Source organism: Lemur catta, chromosome 5, assembly GCF_020740605.2.
Source record: "Lemur catta isolate mLemCat1 chromosome 5, mLemCat1.pri, whole genome shotgun sequence".
Taxonomy (NCBI): domain Eukaryota; kingdom Metazoa; phylum Chordata; class Mammalia; order Primates; family Lemuridae; genus Lemur; species Lemur catta.
The window spans coordinates 68,388,243-68,405,011 of NC_059132.1; the positions used below are offsets into that span (position 1 = coordinate 68,388,243).

The window sequence follows — 16,769 nt, forward strand, 5'->3', positions numbered from 1 at the left end:
AACTTTGTTGATAGAAATGAATGGATTTATTGCCAATGTTTTTAAAGGGATTGTTAAAGCAAACATTTAGCAATCACTATAATAAATAACAAATTTATGACTTAACTGTCCAGATTGAATATATAAAATAACCAAAACTTTGTTACATGTGCTCTAGAATATATATTATTGAATAAGAATTTCTTGAATCTTGAGTCATTGTGTCAATATTCTAATTGGTATACTAGTTTGCAACAAGAACAAAAGAAGGTCCAATCATTCTGGCATATTGAATAATGTATAATAAAAATTCCTTTCCTGAATTCTTTTCAGCTATTAGAGGATAATGATACTTAGTGTCTATGTCACCAATATGCCCTTTCTCTATCTTGTGATAATTGACTGAAGTCTAAATTAAACCCCTTTAAGCTGCCAGTCTTGTTGAACTCCATTTTTACTGAGCACTATTAGTTCAATTAATAATATCTTACTTCCATTGACTGATTACACTTTGCAGTTTCTAGAGAAGTAATATAAATGAAACTGACATTCTTCTCCCTTTTCATAATTTCAAACTGGAATGATTATGACATAGTTGTGTCCAGTTTTCTGTTTCAGATAATCAAAGGAACCTCGTTTAAAAACAGAGATAACTAGATCTCTTCTGAGCAATGTCTATCACAGCATAAATGACTCCTCTTTGAATTTTCAGGTTAGGAAAGATTTGTAATTATCAGCTTTCAAATTAGATATCATTTGAAAATTTTTTTGGATAAATATGGTATTTTATGTTATATGTATTTTAATTTGATTATTATAGATTTATAGATTATTCTAGATATGTTACTATCATTAGATGATTATAAATTCTTAACTAAATACCCTACTTCAAAAAAATTTACTTTGATTTTAACAATTTCCTCCAGTCTTTTAACTGAAAAGAATCCAGTTGAGTACCTACCATGAAAAGATGCTTAGATATCCATGTATAATTGGATAAAAACCTTCCAATTAATCCAACTCTTAGTACTTATTTTCCATGATTCATTTTTAGTGTTTTCCTTCTTATTTCACAAATAACTGTGGAGGTGAGAATGTAGCTTTCAAATTTGATATTTATTAAAATTATTTAAAATTGCCAAACTTGAGAAATATTAGCAAAGTTATATTTTTAAGGAATCTACTCTCACTTTTTGTATTCTAATGTGATGAAAAAAATAAATACATGAAATTGAATAAATCCAGTAACTATAACTGAGTTGATTTCCTTCTTTTCTTTATTACATACTGGTCTTTAAATGCATTTATTAATAAGCAACCGTCTAGCCAAATATGAATGTGATAAGAAAAGATGAGATAAGTATTGGTAAATAATACAAAAAATGGCTTAAATTAACTTGAAAAAAACAAGTGTTGAATATTTAAAGTAGAGCAAAACAAGATAGAGTATTTTAAACAGTTCATTATGACTTTCATCCAAAGACTCAAATAATGTGCTATTGCTTTGTGGAGTTTATTTCCATATATTCAGTTGAGTGGATACATTTATGCTTAGTTTCTCATGTAGATCTTAAAATCCCCTGACCAGTGTCTTTGAAAATCTTATTGTGATTTTCATGTGCTGTTCCAACTATGATTCAGTTCTATAGAAGATGCTGACAGATGGATCAGTCTGATTTTCTTCAATAAAGAATGAAGTGGTTCCATTCAAAGGCAAAACTCCAGGTAGAAATCAAATCTAAAATATCCAATATAATGGCAAACCATAAACAGATATTTTAAATAAATTTTTTATTTACAATAATATAGATTCACATAAAAGTTGCAAAATTTGTACAGAGAGTACCTATAAACACATTCCTTTATTATAAACATCTTGCATCAGTATGGTATATTTATTCCAACTAATAATACATTGTTATTACCCAAAGTTCACACATATTTAGAGTTCCTTAGTTTTTATCTAAGGTCCTTTATCCATTTCAGAATACATTACGGTTAGTTGTTATGACTCCTTTAGGTGTCTCTAGCCAATGAAAATTTCTCAAACTTACCTTTTTTCAGATGACCATAACAGCTTGGGGAGTGTTGGCCAGCTGTTTTGTACAATGTTTCTCAATTTGAGTTTGTCTCATGTTTATTTCACGGTTAGACTATGATGATTTTTTTGTTGTTGGCAGTGGGGAGGAAGATGCCAGAGGCAAAGTGCCATACTCATCACATCATATCAAACGGACATGTCTTATCACTAAGAATGTTAACCTTGATCACATGGCTGAGGTAGTATTTCTCATTTTTCTTCATTGTAAAGTTACTTTTTCCTTATTTCGGTATTGTACTATTTAAAAAGAAGTCACTAGGAACAGCTCACACTTTAGTGCTCCACTTCCTTGAGAGGGGAGTATTTACATAAATTGTTTGGAATTCTTCTGTATGTGATATTTATCTATTCTCTCCTATTTATGTATTCAATCAACAAGGGATGGACTCGATATTTATTTCAAACTTTGGATTTAATGTAACTCTGCTATTTATTTTGTTGCTCAAACTCCTCCAGCTTTGGTCATTGAAAGCTCTTACAGTTGGCTCCTATGTTCCCATGATATGCATTCATTCTTTTGTTTTGTTAGCAATTACTTTCTGGCACTATTTCAGGCCTGTCTTGTACATTCTTTGTCCCAGCTCTAAAATGAGCCATTTCTCCAAGGAACCCTGGCTCCTTTAACTGGACAATGGTATCAGAAACCAAGACATAGACACTGGTTGCGCTCATTGCTACAGGTAGGAACTGATATTGAGGGACAAAATAGTCAATGACTTTGAATCTCATAGATAATCTAACTCAGTTGTCCCAGATGAAACCTCTGACCCATGTTAAGAGACAGTATTTGATGGCTCACTTCTCTGCCACTCTATAGGTATGTGACCATAAGCATGTCAATGTAACTTGGAATTCAATTACTTCATCTGTAAAATAATGAGCAAAAGTAATAGACAGGGACTCTCCAGGATGATGAAACAATCCTGATCTGTAGATTTTGCTGATTTATAGAGTTTGGTCTTTTCCATTATATAAATATTCCCAAGATGGCTGATTTCAAAGGATCAATCCATAGACTTGTACAAATTACCAAAAAGTTAATTATTAGTATTCTTGAGCTGGTATGAGTCAGACTCAGCCAACAACACAAGCAAATAATACACATGCAAACACTCACAAACACATAGACACAAATCACACATACACAAACCATACACTCACAGATGCACATAACATGTCTTTTTTGACAATGAGAAAGGTAGTTAGTTTTAGTCTTTAAAAACAAACTAAAATTAAATATGCCACCAAGTGCTAAGGGAAAGGGCAGCCCAGCCACACCCCCTGCCCCCTTGTAGGCATTTCCCCACCTCTCTATCGCCCCATGGAGACCTGAGTTAGGGGCATGCGAATGTCCACATTCTTCAGAACAACATAAGTATTCTCCTTGTGTGGCTGGGCTTCCAACGGCCCAGGAGCTGCCGGGCTTCCTTTGGATGAAGATCTCGTCCCTGGTTCCCCCTGCATGCTTGTGTTACTCAGGTGCTGGTCATGAGGTAGATGTCAGGAAGTGACTTCAGAGCTTTAAGACTACCGGTGTTGTCTGCAGAAAACCCACTGCTGTCCTTGTTAATATCTGAAAGGGGAGGTTGGAACTTTTGTTGGCTAATTCCTTTTGAAAGATAAAATCTCGGGCAATGTGAACTCCAATGGTTTTATGTCCTCCTTCACCAGGTCTTCTAGCCTTTCTTTCCTTTTTTTTTCTTTTTAATTATTATGGGTACATAATAGTTGTACACCTTTATAGGGTATGATGTTTCTTGATGGGACTTCACCATAGTCCTGGATTTTTTTCTTCTATGACCGTGCATCACCCTAGATGATGAGCTAGATGCCATTTTCTGTGTTGAGCAGCTCTTTCAAGTTCCGCTCCAGGTGCAGTGGGTATATAGACGTGTGTATAATCTCTATCTCTCCTAGATCTAGATAATCTATATATCTAGATATACTGGATATTATATATATGGAAAATGACTAACCAAGTTAATAACCAGAGAAATAAAAATACACAATAATGAACTACTTTGTGACTTTTTTGAGGAAAATTCATTTTTTTCTTAATTTCCACTAGTAGAAGAGAAAAATGAACCCTAACACACTATCATAAACTTAGCAATTAAATAGATATGGCATCTGTAAAGAAATATTGGGAAAATCTGTCAAGAGTCTTCCAGTTCTTCATATATTTGAGTCAGTAATCCCATGCACTGGAAGTTATCCTAAATTAACCTCCAAGGCAATACTATAAATATGAAGAGTACAGGCACAGAAATCAGTATTTTAGGTTTAAATCTCAACTCTAAACCTCAGTTTCTTTCTCTATAAAATGGGGTTGCTGATAATAGTACTGACTCATAGGATTATTGTTAATATTACATAGTAAACTCTCAAAAATATTAATGTTTAAAGTACAATAATTATAGTATAATTTATGATAATTGAATTTATAAAAATCAAATAACTGATTAGTATGATAACACTATGCGGCCAGTGAAAGCTGTTTTAAATGTGACATTTATTTCTGTTCTTATACTCCTTTTATTTTCAAACTTTTCTACTGTGAACATGCATTATTTTAGAAACATGCATTTACAGATAATTGGGCCTTTACTTGTAAATACAATGAAATGATACAATCAGTCCGCATAATATGCCTTCCAGCTCTTAACACAGTGATACTTCAACTGCCCTTACTTAAAGTGATTCACATGGAAAATGAATGCACATTTTCTAATGTTATTATACATGTCTTGTATGGTCATTTTTTTTCTCTTAAGTACCCTTTCACTTTGTTCTGTAGTATATATTTTTGTTTCAATGCTTCATTTTCCTTAATGGCAAACATTTTTCCTGTATTCCTCCCACCTCCAGCAATGTTGGTTTCTTAACCTTTATGACCAATATTAGCTTGACCTTTAAGACACCCTGTAACACCCAGATGTGTTGAGTAATTAGAAAAGAGACTCCCTCATTGGGAAGGCTCTCATATCACCCCAAGAATAAAGTGCCTTCAGCCTTATTTCCCAAGTGGGGAACAAAGGGTAGATGGAATGTCTGCTTTTCACTTACTGTAAATGCTAAAGGCACATTTTATTTTCTTTTGTGGTCCCAAGTCCACTTCAGCTTTTATGCTTTCGCCACAGGAATTCTGACATGCACGATGGCTTACAAAACAAATAATGTCAGATCTATTTGTCATGTTGCCTCACTCTCTCACAGGCAAGATTTAAAACCAAGTATATTTTTGATTTTATAATTCATGTAATCAGAATTGCTTGGACTATGCCAATTCTCTTTTTCATTTTTTTCTCCTTTCTATTTCAGCCATATCCCTTCAATTTATCCTACTCAAAATCTAAAAAACAATAAAAATTCAGAAATATAATTGGTGACAAGAATATTTCCTTTCTTCCTGGGGATCAGCAAGTTTTTCAAAGTGCTTTGTTTTAGTTTCCTACAGTTTCACATTCATACGGGTAATGCATAAACAACAAAATGTTTTCAAAACAGAGATTCTTGTTCAATTGGAGAACACAACGCTTCTGAATTTTGTTTCCTAGTTTTAAAATTAATGATAATGATTAACTTTGGGAATGGATTGTTACAGAGAGCACAGCTGAAGAGCAAGACACAGGCAGGAGTGCCAGGAATCCTGTATTGACAGAACATGTCCTGTATTTAATGCCTTTATCTTGTGTCCTGTAATGACTTTGCTAATGTTACAGCAAGTGTTACAGCGGCTGGTCCCGAGGACAAACCGAGCGGGCACATGGAGAGTCGGAGAATCAACGTTTATTCGCCTGCGGGCTCAGAGGGGTCTCGCCACCAAATTCTGAGCACCGTCTACCCAATTTTTCCCATTTTTATTAAGTTGGGGTGATCCAAGGGGAGGGGTCTCAGGTGATTAATGCCTGCCAGGTAATAAGTTTAGTGTTTGTACTAGGCAATAGGATTAGTCTTATGCTGATGTGCCGGATGTTAGGTTAGTGATATGTTAATGTCCTAGGTGTTAGGTTAGTGTCTTGCACCAGGTAATTGGGTTTAGTGTTATGCTGATGTGCTAATGTTAGGTTAGTCTTATGCTAATGTGGGTCTTCCGTGAAGGGTGGGGGGGGTCTCAGGTGGCTGCTGTGCTAAGTAATAGATGGGGGTTTTCCTTATCACTAAGACTTCCCAAATGTCTGCTTAAGAGCTATATTTTGTAATTTCTAATTCCTTTAGTGAAAGATATAAGCATACATATTAAATATTTATTTTAGGAAACATAATAAAACTAATCAGCAAGGGAAGGGCATTTCTACTTTTACATTTCTTTGATTGGATGATTAATCTACTAACGAGCCTCTCATCTGTCACTGATATACTCCTGATATTGAGGTCTCTGATATTGTCTAGATTCTAAGATGTAAAACACATTGCTTCTCTCATTGGGGTCACCACACTGAGAGGACTGAGACCTGCTGATTAGTTTTGGCCCTCGTTGTCTACATAGAGCTATCTCTGGCTCCTTGTTCTCTTAGAAGACACCACTCTGGGAATGCAGGTACTCCCTGAACAATTCTTCTTTCTTCAAATACTGTGTCAGATATGTCTAGTGGTTAACACATTCAAATCTACCTAAGATTTGCAGGTGTCTGTTTGAAATTTTTTTTACAGTAAATAAAATATCAAGACAAAGAGAGCTAGACAACATGGGAAGGAACCCTGACGCCTGAAAAAGAGAATCAATAAGAAAATTATGCATGGATAGTTAATATTGACAAGGCTTTATGTTATAGGCTCTAGCCTACCTTCCTTTAATACTCTCAAGAATAATTATCATCCAGCCCTCTCAGTCTCTGGGCCACAGTCCTTTCCAATAGGATACCTACCTTTTGTCACTTTTTTTCTCAAAATTTCTGCTCTCATTTTGATATTGGTGTGGACCACCGCCCAAGTAGGCAGAGAAGGTTCTTGACCTCTGCCCAAGAAGGAATTCAAACACAGGGTCCCATGAGAAGCAGACATTTATTAAAGACAGAGTATAGAAAGTATAGCACACTCTCTCGTGGTAGAGAGTGGACCCCTCCAAAGGAGGCAGCAGCCCACACAGGTTCGGGTTTTCCCTTTTTATGCTAATCCCTAATAATACGCTAAGCTGGAGGTGGAATATTCATGGATTTTCTGGGAAAGGGGTGGAGAGTTCTTGAAACTGAGGGCTCTTCCCCCTTTCTTTTATATAGGGTCATTTCCAGGGGTTGCCATGGTATTTGCAAACTGTCCTGGTGCTGGCAGGTGTGTTTTTTATCATGCTAATGAGGTCAGTACATTTAGAGACAGGGTTGCCTCAACTGTGCAGGTGCTCCAATGAAAGGAATTTCCCTTCTGCTTCAGATAAGGATGTTATGTTCAAAGTAGAATAATGAAAAGGTCCCTGTTGGCTACATTTATCTTAGTTAATCCTATTCACACTCTTAGTGTCTTTTATTGTGGGTTTCCTATTCTATTGGTCTTCTCCTTCTGACCCCTGCCCTAATTGCCTGCAGGTTTCTGACTCCAGTCTCAAGTTCCCCTTACCAGTTGTAGCACTTTAGCCTCTTATAAAGACAGACACCTGAGAGCTCTCTCATTCTCTCCCCATTTCCCTCTCTCCCTCTCTCCTGCTCTCCCCCTCTTCCTCTCTCCCACTCTCCCGTCTCTTTTTTCACTTGCAGTCACCAAAGAAAGACCATGTTAGGACACAGCAAGTAGACGGCCGTCTGCACGAGACACCAACCTGCTGGCACCTTGATCTTGGACTTACAGTCTGTACAACGGTAAGAAATAAGTTCCTGTTGTTTAAACCACCCAGTCTTATGGTATTTTTTTTTATGGCATTTCTAATAGATTAATAGGGGAGGTAGCTCAGTTAAAATACCTTTATCTAATCCCTTCTAAGGCTCCAGCCATGCTTCATACTGCTGAAAGGAGCCTAACCACTATCACAAGGGACACACACAGCTTTGGCTTTCTCACACTTTAAAAATTTAACAGAACTCCAATTGTCAGGATTCATGAACAAAATTCACGAAATATTCATGAATGTCAGGATTCATTTAAAAATGCTCAACTCTATGTGATATACTGTTTATTTTAAATCAGATTTGGTTAACAGTTTTTAAAACTATATTTAATTCAGTCATTATTATGTGTGTCTAGTAGGAATCCTGAAGGATATAGTTTCTTTTTCATTGAGAAAATAGAGAATCACATCGACACTTTCTCGATTCTTGCAAGGTCTCATCTGTAATAGGATCTAAATTCAGGAATTGAGATTCCGATAAGCTATCATTCCAGAACAAACCTCAGACTAATCAATATCTTTGCAATACACAGTTCCATTGGCTAAGCTGCAATAATTTTGACACATGAAGTTTTTCATGTTTAAGGGGCATGGGCTCCTGAAGAGTGAAATTTCTAGGATAGAAATTTTGAAAATAATTAGAGTCTGGTTATACTTGAGTCAGAACAGTGTTAAGCTAAATCAATTTTCCATTTATTGTTTATATTTGTGACATAAGGTAATTGGTTTAAGAGTTTTGAGTTTCTGTGTGAACTACTTTATAAACTCATAAAACAAAGTCTGTTGTATAAGCCTACCCACAGGGCTTCATGCCTATTATTCGCACATTCCACAAATAGTTTTCCACTGTTTGTAGGATATTGGTATATTTTATCTTCTCTCATATTTTTGGTTATTGTGGATAGAGACTTCTTAATATTGATCTTTTAAAAAATTTCCTTGGTAGTCATTGATTTTCTCTATTGTTTTTAATTTGTTTCCAATTTCATTTATTTATCTTCTTACCTTTACTACTTTCCTCCTCCTGCTTGCTTGGGATGTACTTTCAGCTGTCTCCAGCAGTTTCTTAAGGTATAAGCTTAGATCATTGATTTGAGATTTTTGTCTTTTCTAATATACACATTTAATTCTAAATGTTTCACTAGTTACTTCTTTAACTGCCCCCTACAAATTTAGATATGTTGTGTTTTCATTTCATTCAGTTAAAAATATTTTCTAATTTTCCTCTTGATTTTTTCTTTAATCTGTGGGTTAATTAGACATGTGATTTTTTACTTTCAAATACTAGATGTTTTACAAGATGTGTATCTTGTATTGCTTTCTAGTTTATTTATTTGTGTCAAACTTTGTATGATTTCAATCTGTTTAAATTTATCGAGACTATTTTATGGACTAGAATATCATCTATTGTGGTGAAGATGTCAGGTGTACTTGAAAACAATGTGTATTATGATTTTGTTTAGTGTTCTAAAAATATCAATTAATTTAAGCTAATTAATAATGTTGTTCTCTATTCTGTCATCATTGTATTTTTATATATTTTCTATCATACTGTGAGAAAAAGTGTCACAATTTCTTAATGTAATTATTGATTTTTAAATTGCTCTTTTCAGTTTTCTCAGTTTTGCTTCATATATTTTGAAGCACTGTTATGTCCTTTTGATGGATTGCCCCTTGTATTGTCATGAAATGTCCTTCCCCTCCTTATCTGTATCAATATTCTTTTTTCTGAAATCTGCTTTGTCTCATATTAATATACTCATTTCATCTGTGTTTTGTTTAGTGTTAGTGTGCTATAATTTTTTCCCATATTTACTTCTAGCCAACTTTTAAAGCATTTTTATTTAAAATATTTTTTGTAGATTTTTGGTAGGTTTCATGTGCTAGGTTCTTGATTTGTTTTTGAATCTAATCATCTCTCCTTTTAAATGGAGTGTTTGTGACATTTATAATTAATGTAATTATTGAGTTGATTAGATTTAAAACAACCATCCTCCATTTTTCTATTTGTCACATAAACTTTTTACTTTTCTTTCTCTTTTTTTAACCTCATTTTGGTCTATTATTTTTACTCCACCTTATCTTTAGTAGTGGCTCTTTAATATACATATTTTAGTGTTCATGCTATATTTTACTATATACAATTTTAAATTATCATAGTCTATCTTAAAAATATTATAAAATCTCACTTTAACTTAAAGAACCTTATAACATTATTTTCTATTTATGTTTCAACTTTTGTGCTTTGGTCATGTACTTTATTCTAAATATTGCATGAACCAATACATTATTATATTTGCTCTAGACTGTCAACTTCCTTTTAAAAATATTAGATTTGACAAAACAACTCATTTACTTTTAATGACATATTTACCATTTTTGTTACTGTCTATTTTCTTTTCAGGTAGATTAATCTATGTATTATTAATTTTCTTCTGCTTGAATATGTTAAGATCCTTTAACATTTCCCATAGTACAAATCAGGTGATAATGTGTTGTCTTCATTTTCCGGTAGCTGAAATAGTAATATCACCATGCTTTTTTAAATTATTTGGGAGTGGGGATTAAAATGGTAGATTTAGAGGTTTTTTTGAATTTTCTAAAATTTTCTTTCAGAATTGTAATTATCTGTTTATTGTCTTATAATTTGCATAGTATTGTAGAAGTATGTGATGTTTGTTATTGCTTTGACTTTTACATAATCTCCTATTCTCTGCTTTTAAGATGGTTTCTTCTAAGATTTCCCTTTAAATAATTTGATCATGATTTGCTGTGTTTCTTTAAGTTTCTTCTAGCAATTAAAGTTCTTGTATTTATTTGTTAATAGTTTTTATTAATTTTAAAAGTATGTCAGCCATTGATATTTCAAATATATTTTCTATAATTCTTTCTCCTCCATGCTGAAACTCCAGTTACATGTATGGTTAGATTTCTTGGTAATATATCACAGGTTAATGATGATCTGTTAATTTTTTTTCCAGTCTCTTTTCTCTCTCTGTTTCATTTTGAATACCTTTTTAAATTACTGTGTCCCTTTTGCAATGCCAAAATATCTGTTAGTCCCATCTAGTGTATTTATTTTCTATTTCAAATAGTGTATTTTTAATCTCTAGAAGTCAAGTTTTAGTCTTTCTCCATTTTTCATTTCTCTTTTGACATGTTCATCTTCTCCTATTCCTTTTAAAATATATGGAACTTATTTAGGTCTTTCAACCTCTTTTTATGCTAATTTTGTCATTTTTGAATCTATTTTTGTTGATTGATTATTCTCATTTTGGGTCATACTTTCCTGTTTCTTTGAGTGCCTAGTAATTTTTCACTGAATGACAGACATCATGGATTTCACATTGTCAGGTTCTGGATTTTGTTATAAGCTTTAAAAGAAGTAAAAATTTGTTTTGCTATATAGATCATGAAATTACCACATGTTCATGTAGTTTACTTAGAATCAGTTTAATTCCTATGAAATTTTCTTTTAAGCTTTGTAGGGTGATTTTAGAGCAATCTCTACGCTAGAACTTTTAAGGCCTTTTAGGACTCTGTTGGATGCCTCAGGTATTATAAGATGCTTCCACTCTGGCTTATCTAAACGTGAAATATACCTATCCCTTTGTGATAGTCATAAATTGTGGCCTTATTGCTTTCTAATGGTTCTTTTCCTGGTACAAATAGATCATTATTCTCTCTAAAACTTGGGGTTACCCCTTTAAATATTGCTAGTGCTCCCTTTGTGAAGCTGTTTCTTTTTCATTTCTGCAGCCTGGAAATTCTAGCTGTTTCTTCCTCATTGGTCATTCATCCCTGTTTTTGAACTGAGTAAGACAATCTGGACTCATTTGGGTTTGGAAACTGCTCCCAAACAATCATTTGTTAGATTTACTTCATTTGTGTTTACTCTCAGGGATGTCTTGTGCGACCTGTTGTCCAAGGTCTGCACATCATTGTTCCATGTATTTGGATTTCTAATTGTTTGAGAAAGGAGAGCAATTCTGATACTGGTTATTACTCCATCATGGCTAGAAATTACCTGTGGGAAATTTGATAAAATTGACAACATTTTCTTGAGACAGGGTCTTACTCTGTTGTCCAGGCTAGACTGTAGTGGCATCATCATAGCTCACTGCAGCATTGAAGTCTTGGGTTCAGAGATCCTCATGCCTCAGCCTCCCAAGTAGCTGTGACTACAGGTGCATGCCGCCATGCCTGGCTATTTTTATTTTTTAATTTTTCTTAGAGACAGGATGTTGCTATGTTGCTTATGCTGGGCTTGAACTCCTGGCCTTAACCAATCCTCCTGCCTCAGCCTCCCAAAGTGCTGGGATTACAGCTGTGAACCAATACACCCAGCCTCATTTTCTTGACTAGATATAGCTCTATCCCAACATTTTGTTTTTTCTTGTGTTTGTTTTGATAATTTTTATTTTTCAAAGTTGCCCTATTTATTGAAATAAATATTTTTATTAAATCTATATTTAAAGTTTTTAATATCTATTTGGTATGTAATAAATACTCTTCTTTCCTGTTATTTTAAAATTTCATTCTCTCTTCTTTCAAATTCCCTTTTTTTTTTTTTTTTTTGAGACAGAGTCTCACTCTGTTGCCCAGGCTAGAGTGAGTGCCATGGCATCAGCCTAGCTCACAGCAACCTCAAACTCCTGGGCTGAAGTGACCCTTCTGCCTCAGCCTCCTGAGTAGCTGGGACTACAGGCATGCGGCACCATGCCTGGCTAATTTTTTTTCTCTATATATTTTTAGCTGTCCATATAATTTCTTTCTATTTTTAGTAGAGATGGGGTCTCACTCTTGCTCAGGTTGGTCTCGAACTCCTGAGCTCCAGCGATCCGCCCGCCTCGGCCTCCCAGAGTGCTAGGATTACAGGCGTGAGCCACGGCGCCTGGCCTTCTTTCAAATTCTTAATCAGTAGAGTCATGGGTTTATCAGTTTTCAAAAAGCTAACTTTCAGCATTGTTTCTGTTGTCTTATTTCCATTTTTCTCCTTTTTTTTTTTGCTGTATTCTTTATTATTTCTTTCATCCTACTCATTTTGTGCATACTGTGTTCTTCCTTATTTAGCTTCTTAATATGGAAACTTATTGATTTAGACATTTTCAACATTTTCTGATACAAGCATTAATAGCTACAGATTTATTTGAAGCATCATCTTCACAGCATCCCACACGTTACTATGTCGATATGTTACCCTACAACATTGGCTCAAGAGTTCAAGAAAGTTACGAATCTATAGTATATGCCATTTCTACCTCATTTGATTGAGAGGGTACTCCATCAAGATTTCTATGTTCCAGATGGAAATGGATATTTTAACGATGTTGAATCTACCAATCTGTGGAACACTACATTATTGTATTATTGTGTCTTTAAATTAATTGGGGGCTACACTAAAACTGGATATATTGTTTCTGTGGTGACCATCTCTTTTAGTCTAGAGAGAATAGACCTCGTGTGATTGTTTAGTGTAGTAGTCCTTGAATGTCAGTTTGGTCAATGCAGTTGATAATGTTCTTCTTTGTATTTTTTGGTGTTTTTGTCTAGTTCTATCAATTTCCAGGAGATGACATGTGTAAAATCTTCAACTGTGTTTGTGGAAATATCTCTTTCTCCCTTCAATTCTGCCTAGGCTTTATTTTTTTCCTTCTAGTTTAAATCTGTTATCAGATTCATACACAGTTATGTTTGTTAAGTCTTCATGATGAACTGAACTATAATTTTCATAAAATGCTTCTCTTATTTCAGGTAATATTCCTTTTTTAATATAGTTTTTATGTTATTAATATAATCACTGTAGGTATCATGACTCTACTATTTGTACAATATAACAACTCCAACTGTGTATTTTCATCCTATCTGTATTTTCATATTTAAAATACATTTTTTTAGGTAACAGTTGAGTCTTGCTCTTCTGCATTTTAATTGTGCTCTAATAATATGCAATGTATTTTCTAACTGTTGTATTTAAATCTACCAATTTACTATGTATTTTTTGATTTACTCCTTCTGGTTTCAGTTCCTCTATTCTTTCCTGTCTTTTTTAATTTACCCATTGGATTTTTAGATATACTTATTTACACTATAATTTTTAAAATGATTTCTTCTAGTAATTATTGTATACATGCTTGCTTTTCACAGTCTAATTAGAAGTACTATTGTACTTCCTCATGCAAAAATAATAAATTTTCAACAATAGAGTTGAGTTTCTCCTCATCTTTTATGCAAAGCTATATTTATTACAAAGTTCTTATAGTTAAAATCTGCTCATTATTAGTTATTTTTGTTTTATTGCATCAGAAAATCCATTTAACTTGCTTCCATTCTGTAAGGATATTTTATTGGATGTAGAATTTTGATTTAACAGGGTTTTCTTATTATTACTATTGCTTTTTCCACTCAGCACTTTAAAGTCACTGTTGCACAGTTTTCTGTCCTCTGTGGTTTCTGATGAGAAGTCAGTTGTTATTAAAATTTATTTTTTGTGAGTAATATACCATAATTCTCTGCTTTCACAATTTTCTGATCATCTTTGGTGTGGCCGTCTAATTATGGTGAGTTATTTTTGTTTGCTTGTTGATTTCTTTTCAAATTCTCCGTATAATGATTACTGAGTTATTTGAATTTTTGAATTTATACCTTTCACTAAATTTCAGAAATTGCTGATTCTTATTTTTTTTCAAATGTCCTATAATCTCTGTCTTTTCTCCTGAGTTTCCAATTACCCATATGTAAAACGTTTTGATATTGTTCTAAATGCTATTGAGTCTCTTCATTTGTGTTTGTTTTGTTTTTATTCCTGTATATTAGTTTGGAAGCCTATCTTCAAATTCATCATATTCTTTCTTCATCTCCAGTAGGCAGTAAAGTCTAATCAGTGATTTTAAAATTACACATACTGCATTTTTAAACTCAATTTTCAACTGTAATTTTTCATTTGATTCTAGGGTTTCTTATCTTTCATTTCTTAGGACCATAGTTTCCTTTATGAGCTTTGGCATACTTTTAGTAGCTGACTTAAAGTGACTGTTTGCTAATTTCAAAATCTGGGTCATCATGAGGTTGTTTATTGTTTATGTGTTCAAGTTTTGATACTCTTACAATTGTCTGCTATTGTTCAATCTCCAACATTTTTAGACATGTCATATATACTTTGTTAATATTGTAGTTGTATGTATCAGTCAGGATTCCATCAGAGAGGCAAAATCAGTAGGAGATATTCAGAGATTTCATACAAAAATTGGTTTATGTGATTGTGGGAGACGACTAAGCAAGTAGGGTAGTCTGAGGTATGGAAGTTCGTAAGGAGGAAGAAATTCACAGGCATAGGCTAAACCTGCTGCTCAGAGGCACAATTTCTCCTCGTATTTGAAGAAGCCTCAGCTTGCTTTTAAATCCTTTTTACTGATTGGATTGGGCCCACCCAGATTACACAGGAGTCTCTCTTACTCAAAATTGCCTGATTAGAGGCTTTAATCACATCTGTAAAACACATTCCATGAACACCTAGACTAACGTTTGATTTTTAATTGAATAACTGGGGACTGAAGAGAAGCTAAGTAGACATATGGAAAAAAGTCATTACATTTTTCTTGTTCTTTTTCCAGAATTTTAGTTGTTACCTTTGGAAGGGTAAGTCAGATGGGAGCAACCTAATCGTTACTGAAACAGGAAACTTTTTATTTCATTTTTCTCTTTGATGTTTTAGCTTTCTTGTCCTCACTTTGTTTTCGGTAGGATTCTACCCTGTTTTTGCTCTTTCTAATTCCACCTACATTTTATAAATATTTTATTTTTTACTTCCTGTTTTTCCTGAACTTTTTAGCTTTGCTTTTTACTCTTTTTTTAAAACACATTTTCCTCTTCTTTTCTGTCTTTATTCTAGTCTCTGAACTTTTCTTTCTGTTTTGTGTTGTTGATTCATAATTGAATCTTATTCATTTAGTTCTTTTTAATTCTTTGGAAAATAGCTGTAATATATTATATTCATAACATCTCATGAGGTAGTTTGCTTGTCCTTTTCAATTTTTTTATGGGATGGCATTTTAAAAAAATGAACTTCACATGCACAGAATTGGATTATTTATAATCCTTTGTTCATGACCCATTCTTTTAGTTAGTTTTTGCATGGGACACTCATGTTTAGTTAGTTAATTAAGTATGTAAGTTTTATAATAACATAGCACCCAAAGACTACATCCAAAATACCATATAGGATGTTGAAAATACAATATATCTTAGTACAACCAACACATCCCCTGTTTCCTCTCAACTTTTAGACCAGGAGTTATTGAAGGTCCTAAAACCTTCACAAGTATTTTTCAGTATCTTTCCCTACCTTAGGTGAGAAAGCAAATTTTAGAGGGGTTGAAATTGAAGAAGGCTCCTGTAATGCCTCTTCTTTTGCTGAGTAAGGCTTTGTTCGTGAGACTGCTCTGGGTGTATTCTAAATGGTTACTTCTCCCACGGATTTTCTTGGCTCTTCACTTCAGGAGACTGATGGGGTTCCCAGAGGAAAAGCCTGTGAAGTGTTGGAGGGAGCAGCCTAAAACTGAGTCTCAGAAAATTCTCATTCTCGCACGAGTCCAGCGTATCGTCCTAGAGGCTTCTACTCCAGATAATCTATTTCAGACGTGATTCATGATTCTCTCTCTTTTCCTGGATCTCAGATTGCTGGGGGCTGGTTTGCCCTGTAACTTAAGTTTTCCAATGGTTTTTAGAAGAGTCACTTAGTTTCCGCTTTTATCTTGGTATAAGGACAAGGGTGAAAACTTCAAAGTTCTTTACATGTCTGAGCTAAAATCAAAAGCCATAAAATTCACTATTTTTTTCTCTTCCACACGCACCCACCGCCCTCTGATGAAT

At 33.9% G+C, this 16,769-nt stretch overlaps 1 long non-coding RNA gene across 1 annotated transcript; it reads left to right on the forward strand.

The window, feature by feature from the left end:
• Positions 1-6,585: 6,585 nt before the first annotated feature.
• LOC123638936 lies at positions 6,586-16,457 on the forward strand. The gene is made up of 3 exons (XR_006735519.1): positions 6,586-6,620; positions 7,771-7,872; positions 16,397-16,457. It is a non-coding gene; the product is annotated as an uncharacterized LOC123638936 (long non-coding RNA).
• The last annotated feature ends 312 nt before the right edge of the window (positions 16,458-16,769 follow it).